The following is a 25,192-nucleotide window of genomic DNA, read 5'->3' as shown; positions in this document are numbered from 1 at the left end:
GCGGGAAGGGATTGGCGGGAAAATAAGGCGGGAACGGATTGGCGGGAAAATAAGGCGGGAAGGGGTTGGCGGGAAACGGGTGGCGGGAAGGGGTGGGCGGGAAACGGGTGGCAACAAAATACAATTCAGCATGAGCCATGCAACTTCGGCCTAGGGATGACCAAAAAGTGACCTTTCGGCCTAGACTTGACCAAAAAGTCTATTTCGGTCTAAGTGTGGCCGAAAAGTACTACTTTGGCCTAGCTCTGGCCAAAAAGTACTACTTCGGCCTAGCTCTGGCCGAAAAGTACTGCTTCGGCCTAGCTGTGGCCGAAAAGTACTATTTCGGCCTAGCTGTGGCCGAAAAGTACTACTTCGGCCAAAGAATGGCCGACGGGCTACTAGTTTTGATTTTTTTGCATTACGTCCTATAGTTTCCGAAATTGCTACAAAAAACATGATAGTTTTGAAAAAAAATCTAGCTGCCTTATAGTTTGCTCTTTATTTTTTCCAAAAATCATTTATAGGTACATAAGTATCTATTTAATAAGAGAAACACCAAAAAAATTCCAAGATTCAACCACTAGCTAGGAACGGTCATTCCCGCCGTTTTGACCGCATTTTGAAACGGGCATAAAAAATTCAAAAGAAATCTAAAAATTGGGAAACTTTCGCATTGTGTCATTATATGTGGCCAAGTTTCCAGGAAAAATAATAAACTTGTAATATGGTAATTATTTTAGAAAAGTGTTCTCAGAAACGAGCTATCACGTGTGGAGATCAATGGCTTTCAAGCAAAATGATCAATCTTATGGCCACATTCATGACATAGTTTGTTCAAATGATCTCATATTATGCACAAGGGTGCATATTGGAATGGCAAACAATGTTTCCTAAGAAAGTTTTCATTTTCTTTGGACGAAAAAACCGTTTTCCATTTTTCGAGTGCCCCAAATGAGGTTTTTTTTGTGAAGGACCTACCAAATAATTGTTGCAAAATTGGACCAAATCATTTTTCTAAAATACTAGGCCATATTTAATGCATAATTGACCAAATGGTTGGGTGTAAAAAGTTTTGATCCACCTCTGGTGAAAAAGACGAATTCCCGTCGATTCAGTTGGAAATGGGTCAAATTTGAACTGCAGCTGCCTCATAGTTTGCTATTTATTTTTTCCAAAAATCATTTCTAGGTACATAAGTATCTATTTAATCAGAGAAACATCAAATTTTTTCCAAGATTCAACCACTAGCTAGGAACGGTCAAGCCCGCCGTTTTGACCGCATTTTGAAACGGGCATAAAAAATTCAAAAAAAAAATCCAAAAATTGGAAAACCTTTGCATTGTGTCATTATATGTGACCAAGTTTCCAGGAAAAATAATAAACTTGTAATACGACAATTATTTTAAAAAAGTGTTCTCAGAAACGAGCTATCATGCATGAAGATTCATGGCTTTCAAGCCAAATGATCAATCTTATGGTCACATTCATGGCATAGTTTATTCAAATGATCTCATATTGTGCACAAGGGTGCATCTTGGAATTCCAAACAATGTTTCCTAAGGAAGTTTTCACTTTCATTGCACAAAAGAGCCATTTTCCATTTTTCAAGTGCCCCAAATGAGGTTTTTTTTGTGAAGGACCTACCAAATAATTGTTGCATGGACCAAATCATTTTTCTAAAATACTAGGCCATATTTAATGCATAATTGACCAAATGGTTGGGTGTAAAAAGTTTTGATCCACCTCTGGTGAAAAAGACAAATTCCCGCCGATTCAGCTAGAAATGGGTCAAATTTGAACTGTAGCTACCTCATAGTTTGCTATTTATTTTTTCCAAAAATAATTTCTATGTACATAAGTATCTATTTAATCAGAGAAACATCAAAAGTTTTCCAAGATTCAACCACTAGCTAGGAACGGCCAAGCCCGCCATTTTGAATGCATTTTGAAACGGGCATAAAAAATTCAAAAATAATCCAAAAATTGGAAAACCTTCGCATTGTGTCATTATATGTGACCAAGTTTCCAGGAAAAATAATAAACTTGTAATGCGTAAATTATTTTAAAAAAGTGCCTGAAATGAGTTTTTTTATGAAGGACCTACCATATATTTGTTGCAAATTTGGAACAAATCAATTTTATAAAATACTAGGCCATATTTAATGCACAGTTGACAAAATGGTTGGGTGTCAAAAGTTTTGATCCACCTCTGGTGAAAAAGACAGATTCCCGCCGATTCAGCTGGAAGCGGGTCAAATTTGAACTGCAGCTGCCTCATAGTTTGCTATTTATTTTTTTCCAAAAATCATTTCTAGTTACATAAGTACCTATTTAATCATAAATACATGGTTTGGTGGCGATACGTCGAGGTTTGGACGATGGCCGAGGGCCCCAACTCTAGAGCGCGTAAACTCGCATGCCCGCCGCGTGGTCATCGAGTGACCGTGGCGATGCCATGTGTTCTGGGCTTCCTAGGTATGTCTAGTGGGTTGGGCACTCCCCAGGTAGGTGCTAGGAAGAAAATCACAACATAAGATTCTCATGAGGAGACCGATCGATGCTCAAACATGAATAAGCAGCCAAGTGTTTGATTAGCGGTACGGGAAATGCACATGGCTAATGGGTGTGAGTTTTGGCTGAGGATGATCAATTACTAAGAAGACCGTCTTCACAAATTTTCAGCTCAAAAGGAGGAGCCTAGGTGGTACTTGCTTTGCAAAGTACCACACTGGACATAAATACGAATGTTGAAGCCGGGCTCAAAATAATGAATGGATTGAGCTGACATTTGGTGGAGGATGGTTATTTGGGTAGAGGAAAGCACTATAGAAAATGGATACCATTTGGACATGCCAAAGTGGTACTTCCTTCACAAAGTGTTTTTCTGAACAGAATAGGAAAATGAATATTTTTGAATTATTTTTGAACTACGCAAGCACAAGGAAGGTTTTTTACATATTTGACGAAGATATGACCCAAAGAATTTATAAGATTTTTTTGGGAATTTTGGGAATGACAGAAATATAGGTTGCTTCACAACCTAGGGCAAAAACTGCCACATGGACATGACACATAGGCAAAACTGATGAGGTGGCGCCTAGTCATAGCAACCCACCACAATTTACAAGGTTATGACCATTTATATTGGTCATGATCAGCTAGAAATAAGGCAGCGGAGCTGTGCTATCTGCTTTATGACCATTTCGTGTAAGGAAATTACGACCTTTCTGACCAAAATGGTCGTTATTGTTTAGGGTTTGGAGCCCCCCGAACAGCTTTTGACCAATTGGTCTGAAATGGTCATAGATCTATGACCAATTCTTCCAGGGTCACTGACAGAAGGTCACTAGTTGACATATTTCTTGTAATGAATAGTCAGTTGACATGAGTGGCAAATTTTTCTTGAAGAAAGATATGCCTGACATTAAATTAATAACACCCTGAGAAACAGGAAAAACGACAGATACATCACACATGACGCTGCATGATCAACTTACAAGACGCTTGACGAAACAAGTGAGAAAATAAATAACTAAACAAGAAGTGCAGCTTGATAGTCAAAGTCCTCACCCGCCAAGTCGACACTAATGAAGCAAAAATGAGTGATGTACATGAAGTGAGCAGAGCAAAGGGTTGGAGCACGCCGTCATATATCACGGGGTGTCCGGAACAAGTCGTGCTAACTTCCGTCTCCGCTGCTGAAGATGCCCCCCCCTGCGCCCTATTGTGCTTGGCTCCAAGGGCATGACACATCAGCACGCGAAGTCGCTTACCCTAGAGCTCAATTGGAACCTACTTCCAACAGGGTCGCCAAGGAAGAGAAACCAAGTGTGACCACCAAACCATGCCGAGATAGCCGCAAGAACAAAACCGCCGCCGCCCATGGGAAACCACTCGGGCTGATGTAAGTGATCAGAGTCGCAAAACATAGGGAGCGGTAGCAGAGGAGGGGTGTCGCCGAAGCAAGGTCTCAAGCCACCGTCGAAAACCCGATCCCGACCGGCTAACACAATCACAACCCCCATAGTTCGACAGTGGCGCCTTCAACAAAGCGGCAACACATGCCAATCGAAAAGGATTGAGTTTTCTCTCGGGTCGACGTGAGAAGGGGAAAGAGGTCCTCGACGGCGCCTCCAAGAAGGGGACAACACCCACGGATGTCGTCGTCATCGTCATGGCCATCCTTGAGCCGGGTTTTTCTTCCGGAACCCTAACTACCATAACGAGCCACCCGCCCCAAATCTGGCGACCAAAGAGCACCCAGAACTGGATCCAGAAGGTAGATGAGCTAGGCGTGGCAACAACCTTCAGATCAGACACGAAAAGAGGTACAAGCGCCCCACACGATGTCACTATACCCACCGTCCACTTGCCGCCCGCGTGGCCAATTGGAGCAGCCAGCATTAGGCTAGTCATAGTGGGGAGTAACTTAGACTAGTAACATGCACATGTTATGTTACTAGTCTATGTTACTACCTTCATAGTGGGGAGTAACATAAGTGTGATAACATATAAATCTTCATTTATTGCTTTATAGACTCATTTTGCATTGGAAAGCGCTATGTGATGGTAACATATATATATGTTACTCTATTTGTCTCTCTCTTCATTAATTGCATGACACATCATCTTCTTTGCTTATGTGGCATGTATGTTACTACCTATGTTACTCTCACTATGACCAGCCTTAGCGCCCGCCTCCCGCCAAAGCCGAGGCCGCCGCCTCGGATCCGAGAGATCAACCTCACATGTTTCCTGCCGGCAGCCGAACTTCCCAACTAGCGCAGCTCTACCACACTCTGCAACCCAAATCCCATCGTCAATTGGCGCCCACAACCGAGACAAGCACACAACACAGGTCTCCCGTGGCCAGATCAGAGTGGAATTCCGAGAGGGGCAAGTCAAAGGTGCCAGATCTCATGGCCACCGGCACCACCGTGAAGGCGCTGGACAAGGTTGGGCTTCAGGTCTAAATTGGAGTCAAAATATGAGAAAGGTTTGCTTCATTGCCTAGATGAGGATGGAATTTTTTTTCTCTCTCCTGTATTTTGCACTGATATGAATATTGCAAATTACTACCTCATAATTTCAGTTTGAAATCGAGAAATTACTTCTAGATTGCAAGTTGTTGCTTAATTAGTACTATCCTCAAATAATTATCTCTTAGTTGCATTTTTGTGGCTACCTGGCACCTCTGGTTTGCAGAAGAAATAAATTTAATAATGGGTAATCCTATATTTTACTGTTAGCATATTTCGTTTCACTACGATCTCCTCTAACCTGTAAGCAGGCTCAACAGCCATGCCTTTCCTTGCTAATTGAAGTAATTAACAGCAAAGTATAGAATAAAAAAAAACTATGGTGACACTTATTGTTAAGCTAAATGTTATAAACCGTTGGACATTTATAAACTTGACACCCCGAATACGTTGGCACGATGCACATGAGCAGAGTTTTTTTTTTTTTTTTTTTTTGCGGGAGCACATGAGCAGAGTTTAAGGTCCTGACTATCGAAAGTTCAGATTATTATTGCGAAGGAGCTCCACGGAAAGTACCATATGGTAGCAATCAAAGATTGTTCTTCCAGATAACATCCATTAAATCTACTAGCAGCTAAAACCAAAAGCACCATGACCGGTTCCATGTAGCATTTGATAAAGTTCCAGTCACTAATAACGGACGATGGGCAAACCACGGGACGACTCAGCAGAAGAGCATGGACGATGCCACATTGGGATGCAGACGAGGCAGCTCCGGCACCGGCGCAGCCTCAGCCTGGGATGACGTCTCCGACATGCCGTCATCGAGCCTGGTGAACTTGGCCACCTGCGCCGCGGCAAGGTGTGCATGGTAGATGGGAGCAACTGAGAGAGAGCGAAAATCAGATGATCAGCCATGCATGCCGTTTTGACTGATATGATGTTGCGAGATCAATCAAGTAATGGCAAATCATGCTTAATTATATTACCTACTGAGATGGCTGTGGTGCTCCTCTGATACCTGAAACGAGTACACAAGCATCAAAATGTCACAAAGAGTGCAACTATGGTCATGGACCAGAGGCAAATTAAGGTAACAATTGAATCTTTTGTAACTGTTTCAGTGCACATACGTGTAGGACAGGGAGTGCACGAGCTCCTGCAGATCGTCAGTAGAGAAGCCTATCTCATCATGGAGCACATGGTAGTGTGTTGGCCTTGTAGTCCCCTGGAATTAACACATGAGCATAGAGGACTGACTTAATTAGATTCAAATAAGCATTTGCAAAGCAGTGAATTACAATCACAACTCACACAAGGTATAGAGAGAACATACGATAATGCCAGCATGAGCACACATGTAGAAATCATAGTTCCTGGGATGGCAGATTACTCCATCAACCACAGTACCTAAACAACGGGGAAGTAGGACTATGATAAGAATGTATGTGTACAAAAAGCACAGAAATTGAGCTTGTTTGATCCATACAAAATTGCAAATAATAGTTTTCTGGTAGCTAGGTGTGTAGAGATTCTTATCAAGTGTTTTTGATTTCGTGTGAATGCGTATATACAAACGGAACAACCTAACGATCCCGATGATTGCCGTCCTCCACTAAAATTGAAAGATTGAAAATTCAGATTTTTTTGAAAGAATGTAAAGGTACTTGGATAAAAGATATAGGTTACCAGGGGGGACATTATTCACTCCATTCCGCAAGAAAAATCTTGTGTGATGATTCTTCTGTGCAACTATCACTGTGAACTTGGGGAACCAGTTGCCACCAAAATGCTCGTCGCCAAAAAACCTGCATGCCTGTAGTATCAATTAGAATTACATCATTACATCAAGAACCGGCGCATGAGGAAGAATTGGATGTCATTTATGTTACCTCCATGATCTGGCCTAGCTCATCATTCAACACCTGATCGAACTGGCTCTCACTAACTCCATCCCTAATATCAAGACAATAGAACTCCTTAGACAGCATCAGGGTGCCAAAGTAAACTTACTGAAGACGTCAAGTATTAGAGTCAGTTTGTACTCTTAACACTATGAATAAAATGTGGGGAGTGTCCTGAGGGACAACACACAATTAATAAACCAATTTCTACACGACAGTTATGATTATTTTCAAAAAAAAAAGTTATGATGCTGAAGTAGAAAGTACACTATCAGTTAGCGTTTGCGCACATTATCCCAGGAGGACAACTGACCTGAAAATGATAATTTGTTCCGGCTTCAGTTTATTGTCTTTTCCGAGGAAGGCAACTAGTGAATCCCTGAAATGTTATAGCCCAGTGAGCAAAAAGAAGAAAAAGAAAAGCATACGGTTAGGAAGCACTGTTATTAACATTGTTTAAATTTCACTTATCTAAAACCTATGCGGCAGAAACTCACTTAATGAGGCCATGATCAGTATCTCCATCTTGCTTAAACAAGGTTTTGATCATTTCCTGCCTGGGTGGTAGAGTAGAAGCTCTGTATTTTGAGATGATTGGCCACTCCAATGAACTAACAACCTAGGTAAAAGCCAAAATACCGGTGTGAGTCAGAAAATTATCGGTTGGAAAATCTCTCAAGGACTATCAGCTGACACCTAAGTTTCTTACTGCAGGAAACTGAAAACAGAAGCATAATATGTTACTTACTGCAGCAACCGATGGCACGTCACGCCCTGGTGAACCATGGGAAACGTCCATACCAAAGATGATGGTTGGAATCCTCGACACGTGAGGAATAGCACGGGCTATTTCCTTTTTCAGCAATGAATTCAAGCCGCCAAGCTGTTTGGCAAGAAAAAAATTAATAAAAGCAAAGCATTCAGTTTTTCAGCTAACAAATCCAAAGTATATATGTGGTACATTGAAGATGGCAATGCAAATCATAATCCAAACCTTGGCATTTATCTTTAGCAGCACATTTGTGAGGTACTGATCTTTGGCATTGGGAGGAGGAACCAAGCATTGTGTAACAATGCCACGTTGTGCAAGGCATTCGCGCTTCCATGGTCCTGATAAGAACAAGAAGAAAGGCTTGGATGGCTGGTAGAGGCATATTGAAGCTTATTAGCAAGGCTGAGTTAGCAGAGGCAGAGCAAACCATATATGTCACAGTTCTTCTCAGGAAGAACACACAGGAGAAACTCTGGATTATTTTCTCCGAATACTCTGTTTATCTGATGAAACATATCCTCCACCCTTTTTGCCGGAGATTCATGTTTCATTTGATGCCTCTCCTGAATTACAGCTGTATATTTGTCCATTTTCTGCAAATCAAACTGGTTGAGCGCTACCAGGACACTTGAAAAGGCCCAACATAAGGTGAAGCGGCGAACTTACAATTCCCTTCTTGTCACCACATTGGAAAAGGCGAAAAACAAGATCTTCAACATCACGCCGTGTAGAAAAATTAACGACTCCCCAGATCTTCGTAAACTCAATCGGCTGAATAAACCCCTGAAGAATAGAACTGGGAATGTTACCACGTCGACGCGATAATAAATAGTATATGGTGGATATATGTGGAGTCCAATCAACAGGTATGGTCAGTTGCTCACGTCTTTATTGAAGTTCCATCTCCCATTAGGTGTGTATAGTTGTCTACCATCTGCAACGCTTAACTGCACATTAGATACTTAATTAGATGCAAAGCAGAAAAGGGCGTGTGCACAGTGTCAGTACGCATTCACAAACAGCCAGTCAAAAGAACAGGTAGGGCTCTGCCAACCTGTGGTGCCTCAAGGACTCTACCCTGAACCTGGGTAAAGTCTAGAACTATTGATATGCCGCATTCCCTCATCATTGGCTCGGAATCATAATCATTGGCACGCAACTCCTACCATGATTGGTAAACAAAATTGAGAATTTATTTTTTGTCTTTTTGATGTTTTTAGGAGACGTTGTGAACGTATCTACCGCAGTTTAGCTGAATTCAGGGTATCAGAGTAACTTACACCATGCAACTTCGACATCCTCTGATCCGGCCTCTGCCTGGATGCCTCCACCAGCTTTGACCTTTGCGACGTGGACAGAGACCTTTTATACCTTTGCAATGGCACTAGACGGCAAACCTGTAACAAACATGGAAATGAGCACACACAAAAAAAAGACATGACTACCAAAAGACTGATTCAAAACAAGAATAGGAAGCGAGGGACGGACCTCCAGCGGGAGGTATGTTGGGCGGTTTGGCTTCCCCACATTTAGACATGGCATATGAGCAGACTTCTCCAGCTTCATCGACCAACGGTCCATGAAGTAATCATAGACAGTTACATCCACAGTGCCGTTGCCATCTTTTTGCTTTAGTGGGAACCTAGATCAAAAAAAATTATATGAGTTATATTGAAATGAGAGCAGCTGAGGCATGTGCCGTGAACTCGCATTTCCTGATTCAAATCAAGAGTAACATCTTACGTCTGGTTATAGCAACTGTTTTCGGACAATCCGACAATCCTAAATTCCGCCTTCGTGTGAGTGGTTTCAATCCTTAATTTATTCAGCGCCCGTTTAGCCTAAAATTATGTCATGGACGACCAAGATTAGAGCAGGGAAACATTGTAGTGTAGTAATGATGAATGTTTGAAGGGCTATGAATATGTTAACAAGAAATCACTAAGTTTCAGCCTACTTTGCCCCAGTCAATGCTAGAAGTGTCCGTGACACCCTGGTTGGAGAGCAGAAAAACAATCACCGGCCCAGGCTCCACTACCTTGGTGGTGGATAAATCTGCACAAATTCAACAATCTATATATCATGCGTGCAAATATGCACCGTCAATCTTGTAAAAAAACGTTTTACCAGGAAGCTCGTGCAAATTAGGCCACTAGGTAGGTTATAAACATACCAACATTGAGTAAAAGCCCACTTTGAGTGGGTCGAACACTAGAATGAAAACCCTGACAACCGAGAACACGGCCACCCAACTTGACGTAATCAGAATCTCTACGAAAAAAAGACTGTCGGACTAAGAGGCAATTCCTGCAGCCAACAAGAAAGTGATTAAGAAAGAGACTAAGAATGAGTAATCATAGAGTTGGCAACATTTTAGATAAAAGATAGAAGAAGTTGTTCTTAAATAAACACAACAACGTACTGTCTTGCAGCGTTCTGCCTCAGAATGATGTCAAGAACCCGAAGAACTTCCTGCGAGTTCTCAGTGTCCTGACCACCACCAAGGACATGGCCAATGGCACTGATCGGAACCTTTGCTGTGAAGGTAATATCCACCTTGATCCTTTTGTCAAGTCCTGCCCGTTTCATTCTTTTCTTGTCACTTGGCCCTGGGCTGCCATCTCCTCCTGGGCTCTGGCTCGTTGCAATCCTGCAGAGGTAAATGGCAAAACAATTCCCCCGACCAAAGAGAGATCGGTGAGCTTAAGAACAGATCAGCTTTCCCTGGTGAGAAATGGGTGATGGATTGAAGTTGATGAATGCCTTACTTTCTGGACGAAGCATCGCCGTCTACGACAACATCAAAAACATTGGAGGCAAATGGGAGAGGCCCAGAGGTGAAGAGGCTTTTGTCGCCATCGTAGGCGAACTGCTTGCCTTGAAGCAAAGAGGCATAGGTCTCGTGCAGCTGCTTCATCACCTTTCTGCATACTCCTTGTCCGGTTACCGGATGATCGTCTTCATACTTGAGATCCACCTGCGCTCGATACGACCCATAAAAATAGAAAACCAAGTGTCAAAATGTAGCCAATGCATGGAAATTAATTTCAAGAACTGGAACGGTGATGGACTAGCTATGTAATGTAGGTAGGACGAGGCATGTTCTCCTACATTGTAGTGGTAAAAGAAGTCATGTGTTGGATTCCCAGAGACTTTGAAGTGGTTCGTGAGTAGCTGTATGGTCTCCCCTCTCTTGCCAAGCTGAGGTGGCCTCGTGATCGGTAGCCTCCGAGGGGTGGCCGTCTTGCTGCGATCGCCCTTTTCAGTGTGGGACATTGGTGACTTGCTGGGTTCGCCATGGGACTTGCTTGGATTTGGATCACCCTTGCTACTCATCTACAAAGAAAAACACTGCAAGGGAATCTGACCAAACAAGGCTATATATTTTAATTTGGGCAGGGAATTAACTAAGTGTTCCATTCTTTTTTTCAAGTACAACCACTACCTGTGTGCAGCGCTCCACGATTAATTAGTTAATTAGTTCCATGTGTTTTTTCATATATTTTCGCCACGAATTCAATTAATTATATGAAGCACACTGATAACGGGAATAACACAATTTGTATGGCATGAAAATGACTTTCATTTGCTATGATGTATGCATGGTATGTTTCCCACAAAGAAATTAAGGAGAAGTTAAGTAAGGGTTCTGCTCGTATATATCCGATCCAGGTGAGATTTAGATGGAGCAAAGAAAAAGTTTGGACATAATAATAATAATCAGGAATCCGGAAACCATTAACGAAACAAGGAAACGATCGATCAGTACAACATCACCATACTTTGCAGCAAGAAGAAGAAAAGAAAAGAAGAAGAAACACATCATCAAACCAGCCTGAAGACCCTCGTGCGCAAAAGAAACCGGCAAGCAAGCAAGCAAGCACTAGCGACTGTTTCATCATCACTCACAAAGTTACAAGCCCGATTGTACAACGGACGGACCATGCATGAAGAAGATAAAATTCCGCCGCCGGAAAAAATACCAAGAGCCGCCGATCGATCCAGCGAGTGTCGTATATATACCTATTACCTACCAGCGACTAGCTTTGCTGGATCTACGAACCATCGATCGGCCGGCAAGGAAACAGAGAGAAATGAAACAACACAGCACCTTCCGAGACAAGGAGGACCAGAAGCTCGGCAAGATGAGAAAGAGAGAAACTCGAGAAGGAAAGGCCGGGGATAGGCCATGGATGGAGCTCGATCGGTCGTCACCTTGGTCAGTCAAGGTTGCGATGAGCGATGAGGAGTGTGTGGATCTGCCCTCTCCACCAGCAGCGGGAGATGAAAACCCTCTTCTCTTCTCTTCTCTTCTCTTGGGCTTGCTGGCTTCTCGCACACTTCCTTTGTCTCCCTCGTATTTATGGGCGGCAGCGTCCATCCAATTCCAATCGAATCCAAGCAGAGAAAGAACGGAAAACCAACCCCCTCCCTTTGGCCTTCCTCACCGTGGACCGACTGGCTAACCAAGTGAGCGAGCGACCTCATTTCCTCTCGCTGCCACGTGGGCCCCAGGGAACGGGTCCCGCGTGTCAGCCTCTGATATAATGCTCCCTCCACTTATTATATCTGCTCCGTCCAATCCACGATCATAGTTAATACTACTACTCATCAACCCGTGCATCTGCATTGTCTAGCATTTTCTAAAAGAATAATATATAGAATGAGAAATATAGAAAGATATTATGGAATATGCTTGCAATATTACTATTGAAACAATTAATAGTCTGCCTTTTAGTTGTAACCCGCAGTACAAAATAAAATCTATATTCTCAACTTAATTTGTTTCTAAGTTTGTTGAATATTACAGTTACATTTATGTTTCTAAGTTTAAAGTTGTGATTACGCATCTATTGCAAAACGCATTATTAGAGAAGTAGTCACAGTAGTTCTTCTCGTACTTTGTTTTGCACCATGAATTCATACATCTAGGGATACCCAAAGACATGTAATTTTTATCCTAAATTGGCACGTACAAAAGTTATAGGGTTCTGAAGGAAGGAACAACTAAGGTACTATAGTTATTCCATATGCTTCTATGATGTGAAAATTACGAAAGATCATATTAATAAACAAATTTTACGAAAACAAATAGAACATGACAATAGATGTGAATTTTGTTGGCAGTAAGTACTACTATAAGGAACATCATATGTCGAATGAAATTAAATAAGAAACATAAAAACACTATGGATCGCATGTCTTGTTACCTCAAGTATGCATTTAGATGCATCCATGTTTATTTGTTTTCATTTTCAGAAAAAATGAAATTCACTACCTTGTTTGGTAATATTTATCTGATGTTTAACAAAAATGAGCTTGTTGATACTTCTGGGGGACTCATAATTATTGCCCGAAATTTCACAGAACATACATGGAACTGATTAAAAATAGACCGATATTGCTATCCTCAGAGTTAAAAAAGGAACTTTAAATCAAATATCATGCGAGGTTATCATAAAGGATGACATGACATGATATTTCTTAGTACCACCATCATATATGGATTTCGTATGAACTTAAATGATTGCCAAACAATCAAAATCTATTACATTATAGGTTTGTGTGTGTTTTGATTATATGAAGAAAATGCTTCAAATAAAAATCATAATTTAATTGGTCCAAATTTCGTTAAATTGTAAATTTGGCCATGAGTTAACATCGAGAATGAAGAAAAAAAATCAAGAAATTAAAACGTGATGGACAAACGACCCGTAACAGTTGGAGCGACTTTCAGGATAATCTTCGGCATTAATTCCCCATGATCATTGAACGCGACGTCTGCAGAAATAAAAATGATATTGTTAGTTTTAAACGGAATGAAGTTGAACGAAACTTCTCGCAAAAATTCCTGTGATAATTTTATAGGAATTAAAAAAAATTGAAGGAGGGGGATTGAAATTTTATGTTCTGAAAGATACATATAGACCTGCCGCGGATCAATTACTTGTGCCTAAAGACTATACAGACAGATAACTATGCAGCCAAACTATGCTACCATCAATCCTTATTTAAGGGTCTTTGGTTTGTATATTTTCACATACATGTGATAAATAAATTTGGAAACCATAGGATAAGATCTTGTTCATTAGATGCAAACATATATTGAGTGATGTAATCTGGCAAAAAGGCTACAGAAATTCTCCCAAAGTGAAGAAATTACTGACACACCACCCCCCCTGTTTCCTGGTACGCATGCGATACTTTTTTATAATACAAATATTCAGTAGTGGAGAATATATATAAATGCAATTAGAAAAATGAAGATAATTTAAGCTAAAATGGCTAGCCTGAATGGTGTGCATGCCAACATTCAGTTTCTCTAAAGAGAACAAATGATTTAGGAGCTTAGTGAAATATGTATGTATGAAAGAAGAAGCATCTGAGGCATTGGAGAATACATATATGCCCTCAGAAAGTACAAATTTATATCATTAGTAAAAGGAATCAAACTTAATAAAAATAAATTAGCTAACTTGATTTTTTATGCTAAAAGTCGGTTTCCATGAGGAGCAGGTGACTTAGAAGTATGGTGAAATCTGTTTCTATGAAAGTAGAAGAGCACAAACTTGAGCGACGACACAACATCAGATTGAAAGCCACTACTTTTCAACCTTTGATTTGAATCAACAAATAGGAAAATCAAAATCGATGGCATAAGCCTACAACTTTTGCAGAAAACATTTTATCTTACAATACATATACACTTATCAATCCGCACAACTCATTGCTATATAAAATGAGAACACATGAAAAGACAACTGATAGGTCTTGTAGGAAAAATTGATGTGAATATCTTATTTTACATAATTAAATATCATCTATCCGGAGCGTTTTTGCCAAAGAAAATATGAACCATATATAAAAACCTGTACAACATAGGTCTACAGCCAGCTTACTTTCTGCACCGGTTTCTGCTTTAGAATCTAACTACCAAGTCTACCAAGAAAAGATTATTCACTTTATTATACATTATTATGAGAAATCTTGGAAGTTGGTACTTGGAGGATAAAGTACTGTAGGCGCTATACCTTTGGTATTAATATTTAGAGTGTCCTGAGAAGAAACGACTTTCACAATAACATGCATGACTCAAGTAATTCATGTAGCTAGCTCTATTCTTGCATGGGTGACAATTTAAAAAGATATCATCAGCTCTACCTAGAAAATATTATAAATTATCTGACATGATTCTTTGAAAGCTTGGAAGTTGGTTTGTACAAATTAAAAGGAAGTCATCAAAACTTCCCTTGATGCTAAAACGTGAAATAATTAGACAGATACCATGCATGCCCGTGTGTAATCAGAGATTCAGAGTAGATGTAATCTGAACAAAGATATATACATCGTATTCCTCCATACAGGAAATAAAAACTTATTCTGGCCATGTAGTCTCATATGGGGAAACATCTGTAATTAAGCTTCCTACACATATCAAATTGAACTTGAGGGCCAATTGTTGAAGTCTGGGACCCAGCCATACAATATGAAATCTGCTATTTTCTTCTTCATTAGGCATATGTATCAAATTAGTTAGTGCAGATTTTGCGATCAGTTCACTTGGATGGAGAGAAAATCTGGGAGTAAAATGATACGGGCTTACTTTTCTGCTGATTAGGGGAACCTGGGACGATGAGACGGATCAATGTGCCAACAGTCTGCTGTAGTCCTCCCACTCAGGAGCCTTGCCGACGACAGCAGCCGATCGAGCTGCTTCAAACTACCACAGGCACACAGCACCTCTAGTACATCAACAACTATATATGAGAAGGATTCCCTGATTTGTCTAAAAGGTTACCTAGATTGAAACGTGGTTAGAACTTGGAACTTGCGGGCCGATTGTTGAAGTCAGGGACCCAACCATACAATAGGAAATCTGCTATTTTCTTCTTGATTAGCCATATGTATCAAATTAGTTAGTGCAGATTTTGCGATCAGTTCACTTGGATGGAGAAAAAAGCTGGGAGTAAAAGATATACGGGCTTACTTTTCTGTTGACTAGGGGAACCTGGGACGATGAGACGGATCAATGTGCGAACAGTCTACTGTACTCCTCCCACATGACAGCAACCGTCCGAGCTGCTTCAAACTACCACCGGCACCCCACCTCCGCTGTATGAACAAACCATGAGATGGATTCCCAGATTTTTCTAAAAGGGAATCTAGATTGAAACGTGGTTCGAAGTTGGACTTGGAAGGAATTAGATGGTTGGAGGAGGAGGGCCTCGAGAGAGAAAGGATAGGATCGTGAGTTCGTGACCTGATGCGGCTTCCCCTACATGCACGTGAGTCAATGGGAGGAAGGATGCCAATTTTAACCTTTTGTTACCAAATCTAGGAGAGAGACCATAAGATTGCCATCTTATTTTTTTTTTCTTTTAGAGGCAACATCAAGAGACCAAGAGTATGACGACTTGTTTAAGTGGGCGTATTTCATTTTATTTTTTCTTTTAGAGGGAAACATGAAGAGACCAAGAGTAGGACGGCTTATTTAGGTGGGCGTATCCCATACTTTATCCAGCGGCTACAAATACATCTTATACTAATCGGATGGTCAAAAATTATTAACTTCTAGGATGAACGTGGTGCCTCGTATGGTGCCTCCAATTAGTAAATATAAGATATAAGACTAGTAACGCCAGGTTACAGCATCTACAAGGCAAATCCACCACGTCAATCGCTCGGATGGGCGCGTCTACGGGCACTGACCGGTCATGTCTCATACTTCCTCCGTCCTTTAAAGAGTGTACTTCCAATTTTATTGGAGGATCAAATTATCTAAAAAGTTGACCGAGTTTATGAAAAACATATCAGTGTTTGTGAAACCAAATAGGTATACGATGAAAATATATTTTGTCATGAATCTAATGCTACTAATTTGATGGCATAAATGTGTCGACGGATGCCGGGCGGGACGGCCAGCAGCGTCGCCGATGCTGCGTTGACGGGCGTCGGGCGCTGATGAAGTTGATCCGCTGTTGCCGGATCCACCTTGGTCGAGCCGCGACCGCCTCAACATGATGCGGAGGATGATCTCCTACACATCGTCGGGCTGTAGATGTTCTTAGCTGCATGGGCTTGTAAAATCTCATCTGGGTAGCAGCTACCCAAGTTTGGGAAGCATCACCTACCCTTACAATCGATGTGAGTTTGGGTTTGTTTTCGACTATTGGTTTGAAGATTAACTCGTTCACTTCTTCTTCTTTTTTTTAAAGGGAATATGTCAATATTGTGCGAACTAGTGGAACGTCTTGCCTCGCTCAGGCCGACGGGCACGTGTTAATATAGATGGGGCGCACCTCCCATAACAGCGCATACATTCGGTTTAGATTACATGCTTGAAGATCAAGAAATGTGATAGAGATAAGAAGTTACATGAGATAAACATGATACTCTAACAACCTAACCATCTCCTAAGATGCGCCTGATATCGAAGTGTTTAACACCCTCCCTTAATCACAACTTCATTAAGTTGAGATTATACTTGAAGTTTTCGAAGCTCTTGACAGGCAATGCCTTTGTGAATCCATCTGCAATTTGGTCACTGGAATGCACAAAACGAATGTCAAGTTGTTTGCGAGTAACCCTTTCTCTGACAAAATGAAAATCTGTCTCAATGTGTTTGGTCCTGGCATGAAACACTGGATTAGCTGAAAGATAGGTAGCACCAAGGTTATCACACCACAGACATGGAGCTTGTTTACTCTTTATACCAAGTTCCTTGAGCATGGACTGAACCCATATAATCTCAGCTGTGGCATTTGCCAAAGCCTTATATTCCGCCTCTGTACTGGACCTGGAGACTGTAGCTTGCTTGCGAGCACACCATGATATTAAGTTGGGTCCAAAGAAAATAGCAAAACCACTAGTGGAGCGTCTATCATTAAGACAGCCTGCCCAATCAGAATCTAAGAATGCACTGACAAGTGTAGAAGATGATTTGGCGAAATTAAGGCCCATGCTTAATGTGTTTTTGACATATCGAACTATCCGTTTGGCAGCAGTTAGATGAACAGTTGTAGGTGCATGAAGGAACTGACATACTATTTTGACAGTAAAAGAAATATCAGGTCTGGTAAGAGTGAGATATTGAAGATATCCTACCAAGCTTCTGTATTTTGTGCTGTCCTCTTGAGTCAAGAGAGTTCCTTGTGTGAGAGATAATTTTTCTGAGCTAGATAGTGGAGTAGGTGTAGGTTTACAACCTTGCAGACCAGCTTTTCTTACCAAGTCAACTACATACTTTTCTTGAGAGAGATGAAGTCCATCCTTGTGCCTCTTTACTTCAATCCTAAGAAAATAATGCAAGTCTCCAAGATCCTTCAAGGCAAAATCTGCACTCAAATCTTTCAAAAGTCCTGTGATAGCTTCATCAGATGAGCTTGTCACAATAATATCATCAACATATATTAGGACAAATATGCATGTATTGGACTTGTTGTAGATGAATAGAGATGTGTCAGACTCTGAAGGAAAAAAACAAGTGTTTGCATTTTGTGACAGAGATGGGAGTACCATGCTCTTGGCGCCTGTTTCAGGCCATAGAGTGCTTTGTCCAACTTGCAGACATAAGAGGGTGCACTTTTACTTATGAATGCATGAGGTTGTTTCATTTATACCTCCTCTTCGAGAACACCATGAAGAAACGTGTTTTGTACATCAAGTTGTCTGAGACTCCATCCCCTGGAAACAGCAATGGACAATAGAAGACGGATAGTGGCAGCATTAACATCCGGACTAAATGTGTCCTCATAATCTATTGCATACCGTTGTTTAAAACCCTTTGCAACGAGCCTAGCTTTGTAGCGATCAATAGTTCCATCAGATTTCCTTTTGATTCTGAATACCCACTTGCAATCAATTAAATTTTTACCTTGCTGTGTAGGAACTAAATGCCAAGTTTTGTTTTTCTTAAGTGCCATGTATTCTTCATCCATACCATTCTTCCATCTTTCATCACCAAGTGCTTCCTCAAGTGTCTGTGGTTCACCTGGTTCACCTGTAGAACAAACCATACCATATTTGGTTATGTGTTTATAATTAACAGGATGTGTTACCCCATGTTGTAGTCGTGTACGCCGTGACGGTGCAGCAGCGGGATCCCCAGCCATAGAGAATCCTGGGTCAGAAACTCCTGTAGCAGAATCTTCTCCCGCCGGATCTTTTTGTGACAGTTTGGTTGCGTGCAGCATCTTCGATTGGCGCAGAAGATCTCGGAGCCTCATCATTGGCTGATGATGGCGTATCCGCCTCGAGTCGGACGCCAGTCAGGTGCGTGGATACGCCGAAGTCTGCGCTGGATCCCGCGTCAGGTCTGGGCCCCGCGCCGGTTTGGCGAATCAGGTCGCGCCGCTTGTACGTGATTGGCTGGTCGCAAAATCGTGCGTCGTCCTGACGAGCCACGTGCTGCCACGTGCCAGGTGAGGATTGGTGCGGAGCGGCGCTCAGGCTGCCGCCACTGGAGGGGCGACGCGTGGCGCGTATTGGGCTGGAAACAGCGACGCGGTCGGCTGGCGCTGTCGCTAGCGCGTCTAGCGCGTCTGCCGGCGTGGATCCCGAGGAAGATCGACTGGGCTGCTGCTGCAGAGCCGATCCCGAGGAGGATTTGCCTCCTAGATGCGGACACATGGAATATGGAACTGCCGACGCGTTTTTCACTGATTTCACCACTGTTTTTGTTGTTTTCTCCTGTAGCATCATCAGAAAACTCATGCACATCATTAGTAGCAGGATTAGTCAACAATTGATCATCATAATTCGGACCCCCTTGATCAATATTGGTGAGATGAGGAGGTAGGAGGAGAATTTCTTCTCGAAGGCGAGCACCGGCATTTGGATGTAGGGTGGCGAATGGAAATTTTGTTTCATCAAAAACTACGTCACGAGATATATAGACGCGGCCAGTGGATTTCGGACATCCTTTTTGAAGGAATTTTTGTATGAGGTATTGTGTTTTGTTCCCGAACACATCCCACTAAAGATCTTTTGAACATGATCTTCAACATCAATGCTGGTGTCAAACCAGTCCGGCAATATTGCTACACGGCTGCCGACCTGCTCTAGACACGTCGTCACTTTGTTGAGCCAAGCTCAACTTCTTCGGATCATCATCTTGGCAAGCCGAACAAGAGTCCGGCATCGCGAAGGATAAATCATCACCAACATCGCCGCCCCACGGATTACACGGAGCGGGCATACCGGCATCGCAGCACGGTCGCTTCATCAAGCCGGCATCGACCACGTCACGACCTGCATCGACATGGCCGCACTATTGCTTCTTCAAACTGGTGTCCATCACGCCGACCTACTTCGACATCTCGGCTGGACCGGGGGCTTCGCCACCTCTTCATCAACCTACTCCGGACACTTCGGCGTCACTAGCCGACCAGGCGATGGGTGTGCGGATCGAGTCCCAACTTTGGGAATCACCTTCCTTCGGATTGCTACAACAAATAAACCAGGTGCTATTAATCCTAGTATTTCTTTTTGCTTGTTTGAGTTAATTTTCCCAAGGAATTATTACTATGGTTTGTCCATCATATGCACACAGGTCTATCAAATGGTGGCCGCATTATCAACGGTCGCATGATGGTTCGGTCAGTTTCCGTACATAGTCCGGCGAACGTCGCATCCGGAACTCGGACCGACCTATGAATCCAGGCTTTGCCACGCCTTTATTGCATTATGCCAACGACCTGCATCGACATCGACTTCGGCGCCAGGCCATATTTATTTTACTACTCACTTTGCATAAATTATTTATTATGCAACTTTTTTTAAATTCCTATTATTATTATTATCTCTGGTTTGCACTATTTTTTGTGCACAAGAAAATGATCCAGCCGGACTATATCCTTTGACGTCACCTCGGCTGGACGGGGGGCTTCGTCAACACTTCATTACCCCATGCCAGGGACTTCGGCATCACTCTGCCGTCCTGCATTGGCCGTGCTATGTCACCACTTCGGAGTGCCGAGCTCTTTGCTCCGCCACCTTGGGACCGGCTTGGGGGATGGAAACTTGTCCCGCATCAAGTTCGGACCGCGTCGTCAATACCGAACACATTAACCAGCTAAGTTGCCTTCATGCTCAAAGTTTTAAATTTCTAACTTGTGTTCGGTTCGACCAAGCATTATACTTTTTTGTAAAAAAAGTTGCTTGTAAAAATTTTCCTTGTCCAAACTTTGTTTGCACATACTTGACGCGCTACCCGCGCTCATTATACCTGGGGGCTTCTTTAACAGAAGCTTATTAATTCGGGCTTTATGCCCAACACATGTGTCACACTTCCGCATGTACCTTTTATTCATCATTATATGCATCGATATGACTTAAGTTTTGGCCAAGCTGGGTTGCCTGGCTCCTGTGCTTACCCCTACGTTCCCGATTGTTCGGCTAGGTGGTAAAGGGAGCACCTCTGTGATTGTTACTGCCGGGTCAGCCGGATGTGTACCTTAGACTGAGTGAAGCCGAAAGCTAGCGTTCTTCAGGGAATACTCGGTCGGTGAACTAAAAAATGATTTCTTACCTATTTATTTACCTGCCCCCAGATGTTTTTCTGCTCTTTTCGCAGTCCGGACATGCACTTTAGGGCATGCCTCCCAGGGAAAGGAACCCCTAACGGAACTATTCTCCCTGGAAGATGTTTCTTACTAACCATGTAATATAACATAACTAGTTGGGCACTTGTCTGATAAAGCACTAATGACCCCTACGCCTGGTCTCCACGCATGCCCCGGTTTTTATAACCGCGAGGGTATTCGGACACACTCCGGACTATTGGGTCCAGAGGTTGAAGCGAAAAGGTCCGCTATGACAAACGATCTACAATCCGGCTAGAAGACATTCTACATGTCACCTTACATTTTATAGTCAACTTTTACCCAAGTCGCTTGGGGGCTCTTATGTTTATTTGAGCCGTTTCATACTAAGTGTTTTTCTTCTTAGTCGTTGCAAAGTTAAAGCACGGCAGAAGCACTTTTTTTCTAAAGTCCAATTTTCCGATTGGCACCGAACACTTGATCTAGTTCGAACATTAACCTTTTTGGCTTTTCGAGCCCATGGCACTTTTAAACTATTTGTGTGTTTTCAGCACAAGTCTCGCAGCGCAACGCCGGACACCTTTAGAGATTCGGTAAAAACATTCTCGGATATTGCTATATATGCATCCGTTTCGAATTGTGTCTTCGGTCAATAGTTGGGTTGCCCGGCTCCTGCGCTTGCCTCCTATGTTCCGCTTTGTTCGGCTAGGTGTGCAAAGGGAGAACCACTGCGATTGTGCTTCCAGCTCGCATGGTCAAGCACCTCAGTGGAGAAAGCCGAAAACTGACTGTCACAATAGGTGTAAACTGGTCAGCGATCCGATGACTATATTAAATGACGGGCCATTCATAAAATTGGCCGAAGTGTTTCCGGCTTGACCTCGACTGTCTCCGAACACTACCGGGGGCTAGTAACTGGCCTCCCAAACTAAATCCTCAATATTTTGCTCTTACATTGGAGCTGAGGTTTCATGATCATGTTTAGCATGACAACCCAAAGAAAGGAACCGATAGCGGGACTATTTTCTTTGGAAGACATTTCATCTGTTAAACAGTAATATAACATATCTCTCCGTGTACCTTTGTTTATAAAACCGTATGGCCAGATTGCCTTGTTTGTTGTAAATCTTTGCCCTCATAAAGGCTTTATAAAGTAGGACAAACACTGCTCGGCTATTGGCCGAGGAGGTGGAAGCCGATGGTCGGTCAACAAAGTTTTGTCCAATGCGGATCCGAGCATTAATGACGTAAAGTACTTGGATACATAGAGTCATTACACATAATTTGTGATTTTACTATGGATATCGATCCTTAATTCGGCCTCCCGTGCCCGCATTAAGGCTCGGGGGCTACTGGACTTCGGGCTTATTATTTACAAATATTAAGGGGCACATCAATCCCCTGATCTGGTGTTGCCACCCGACCAGTGTCTCGGGGGCTACTGCATTGCCTGTTCTATGCAGAAAATTTTAAGTGCAATACAGTTTCCGAGGAGATTTTGATCCTCAGGTTGGTCGGCCGCACCCAACCTGAGTCTCGAGGACTGAGCACGCCGCTTTTTGTGTCCTGAAGTATTCCGCCGAGCTAGGACTTGATCCTCAGACCGATTTTGCAAATCAACATGAGTCTCAGCGGCTACGGGGATCAGCGGTCTTATGTCATCCTTCATGTGCATCTCGGGTTTTAGACCGATACCCACCTTGAGGGCTACTGGCACCAATCAAAAATATTGACAAAAATCGGCCCACATTCGGGGTGGTGCACCACCTCAGAAGCAGTCCGGCGTAAAGCTCGGGCGCTAGTGGCTGGCTCCATAGAGGGCACTTCCGGCATTAAGCTTGGCTAAACTCCTTCAAACTTCTTTAAATCAAGGTGATTTACGACACCTCGGATACAGTCCGGCGTTGGAGCTCGGATACATAGTCCGGCGTTGGAGCTCGGATACATAGTCCGGCGTTGGAGCTCGGATACCGTTCGACGTTGGAGCTCGGGTACATAGTCCGGCGTTAGAGCTGGGAAGCAGTCCGGCATTGGTGCTCGGCTGCAAAAGATACCTAGAATGCAGTCCGGCGTTGGAGCTCGGACGCAAGAGGACGTTGCCGCCCGGGAACAACTTCAAACCCGAGGTGTGGCATAAAAATAACAAGGCATTGATAAAGGCCGGAAACTTAAAGGGGCTCCTCGGATACCCGACGTGTAAACTCGTCGAATGCATTTCGGCGATCCTCAAGATCGAAGATGAGAAGATTTGTTGAACCAGTTTTCAAGACCAACGACCGAAGATGAAGAACAGTTCGGAAGAATCGAGGAGCGTCCCCAACTTGAAGACCGGTTCAGGGGGCTACTGACGGTGTCCTGGACTAGGGGGTACTCACCACGTCGTCTCCCGATCAGTTGGATTGGGCCAAGGATCCCCATGGCCGTATACTCATGGGCCAGTCCGGACAGTTGCCGCATACAAGGAAGAATCCACAAGACTTGGCGATCAAGACAAAGACTCCTCCCCCACCGGCGTATTCGGCTAGGACTCTTGTTATCCTAGGCCTCTGGTGCATTATATAAACCGAGGCCAGGCTAGTCGATAGAGATATACAATATACAACAATAATCATACCATAGGCTAGCTTCTAGGGTTTAGCCTCCTTGATCTCGTGGTAGATCCACTCTTGTACTACCCATATCATCAATATCAATCAAGCAGGACGTAGGGTTTTACCTCCATCAAGAGGGCCCGAACCTGGGTAAAACATCGTGTCCCTTGTCTCCTGTTACCATTGATCCTAAGACGCACTGCTTGGGACCCCCTACTCGAGATCCGCCGGTTTTGACATCGACATTGGTGCTTTTATTGAGAGCTCCGCTGTGTGATCGGCGAAAGGATCAATGGCTCGACGGCAGGTCAACTGCGACGTCGGCTTCTTCATCACCAGCTCGACTGGTCCCCTTGGCTTGACCGAGGACTGCACCCTACCTCTGATCGTCATGTTCGGATGAAGGCCTTCATCAACACCAACTCCGATCTCTATCAAGATCATGGAGGAGTCATCCATGGAGCTCGGGGGCTCAACGTCAACATTGCCCTCAGGCGACCGTGCTGTTTTTCTGGACAGCAAAGTTGTATCCGCCGCCACCACCTTCTCGAGTGTCGCTTAAACGATTACTTTGGTGGAATTATGCGGAATTAAGTCTACAACAAACCTGCAAAAATTTCGTCGAGTTCCGATGGAGGAATCTTCGGCAATCTCTGATATACCGGAGCCCTGTTGAATCTGGACGAGAATCTGGACGAGCTTAGGGCGTGCTATCCAGCATCTAGCTCGGATGTCCTTTGGAGGATCCAACCGTTGATTTGCTGAGGAATTCCCTTATCTACCACCTGCCAAAAATTCAGCTCGATCCGACCGTCCAAACTCTGGAAAACTTCTGATTAGTGCATCACTTTTTGGATCTGTTTTCTGCGCGAAAACGAATCCGACCCGAGTTCGTCTTTTTTATGAACGGGATTTCGGACATCCTTTTTGAAGGAATTTTTGTATGAGGTATTGTGTTTTGTTCCCGAACACATCCCACTAAAGATCTTTTGAACATGATCTTCAACATCAATGCTGGTGTCAAACCAGTCCGGCAATATTGCTACACGGCTGCCGACCTGCTCTAGACACGTCGTCACTTTGTTGAGCCAAGCTCAACTTCTTCGGATCATCATCTTGGCAAGCCGAACAAGAGTCCGGCATCGCGAAGGATAAATCATCACCAACATCGCCGCCCCACGGATTACACGGAGCGGGCATACCGGCATCGCAGCACGGTCGCTTCATCAAGCCGGCATCGACCACGTCACGACCTGCATCGACATGGCCGCACTATTGCTTCTTCAAACTGGTGTCCATCACGCCGACCTACTTCGACATCTCGGCTGGACCGGGGGCTTCGCCACCTCTTCATCAACCTACTCCGGACACTTCGGCGTCACTAGCCGACCAGGCGATGGGTGTGCGGATCGAGTCCCAACTT

At 43.3% G+C, this 25,192-nt stretch overlaps 1 pseudogene; it reads right to left on the bottom strand.

The window, feature by feature from the left end:
- Window positions 1-5,533: 5,533 nt before the first annotated feature.
- Window positions 5,534-15,916, bottom strand: LOC123162688 (protein argonaute 4A-like; annotated as a pseudogene).
- Window positions 15,917-25,192: the final 9,276 nt, after the last annotated feature.

This window comes from Triticum aestivum, chromosome 7B (genome assembly GCF_018294505.1).
Source record: "Triticum aestivum cultivar Chinese Spring chromosome 7B, IWGSC CS RefSeq v2.1, whole genome shotgun sequence".
Taxonomy (NCBI): Eukaryota; Viridiplantae; Streptophyta; class Magnoliopsida; order Poales; family Poaceae; genus Triticum; species Triticum aestivum.
This window is presented reverse-complemented; position numbering and strand designations above follow the sequence as displayed.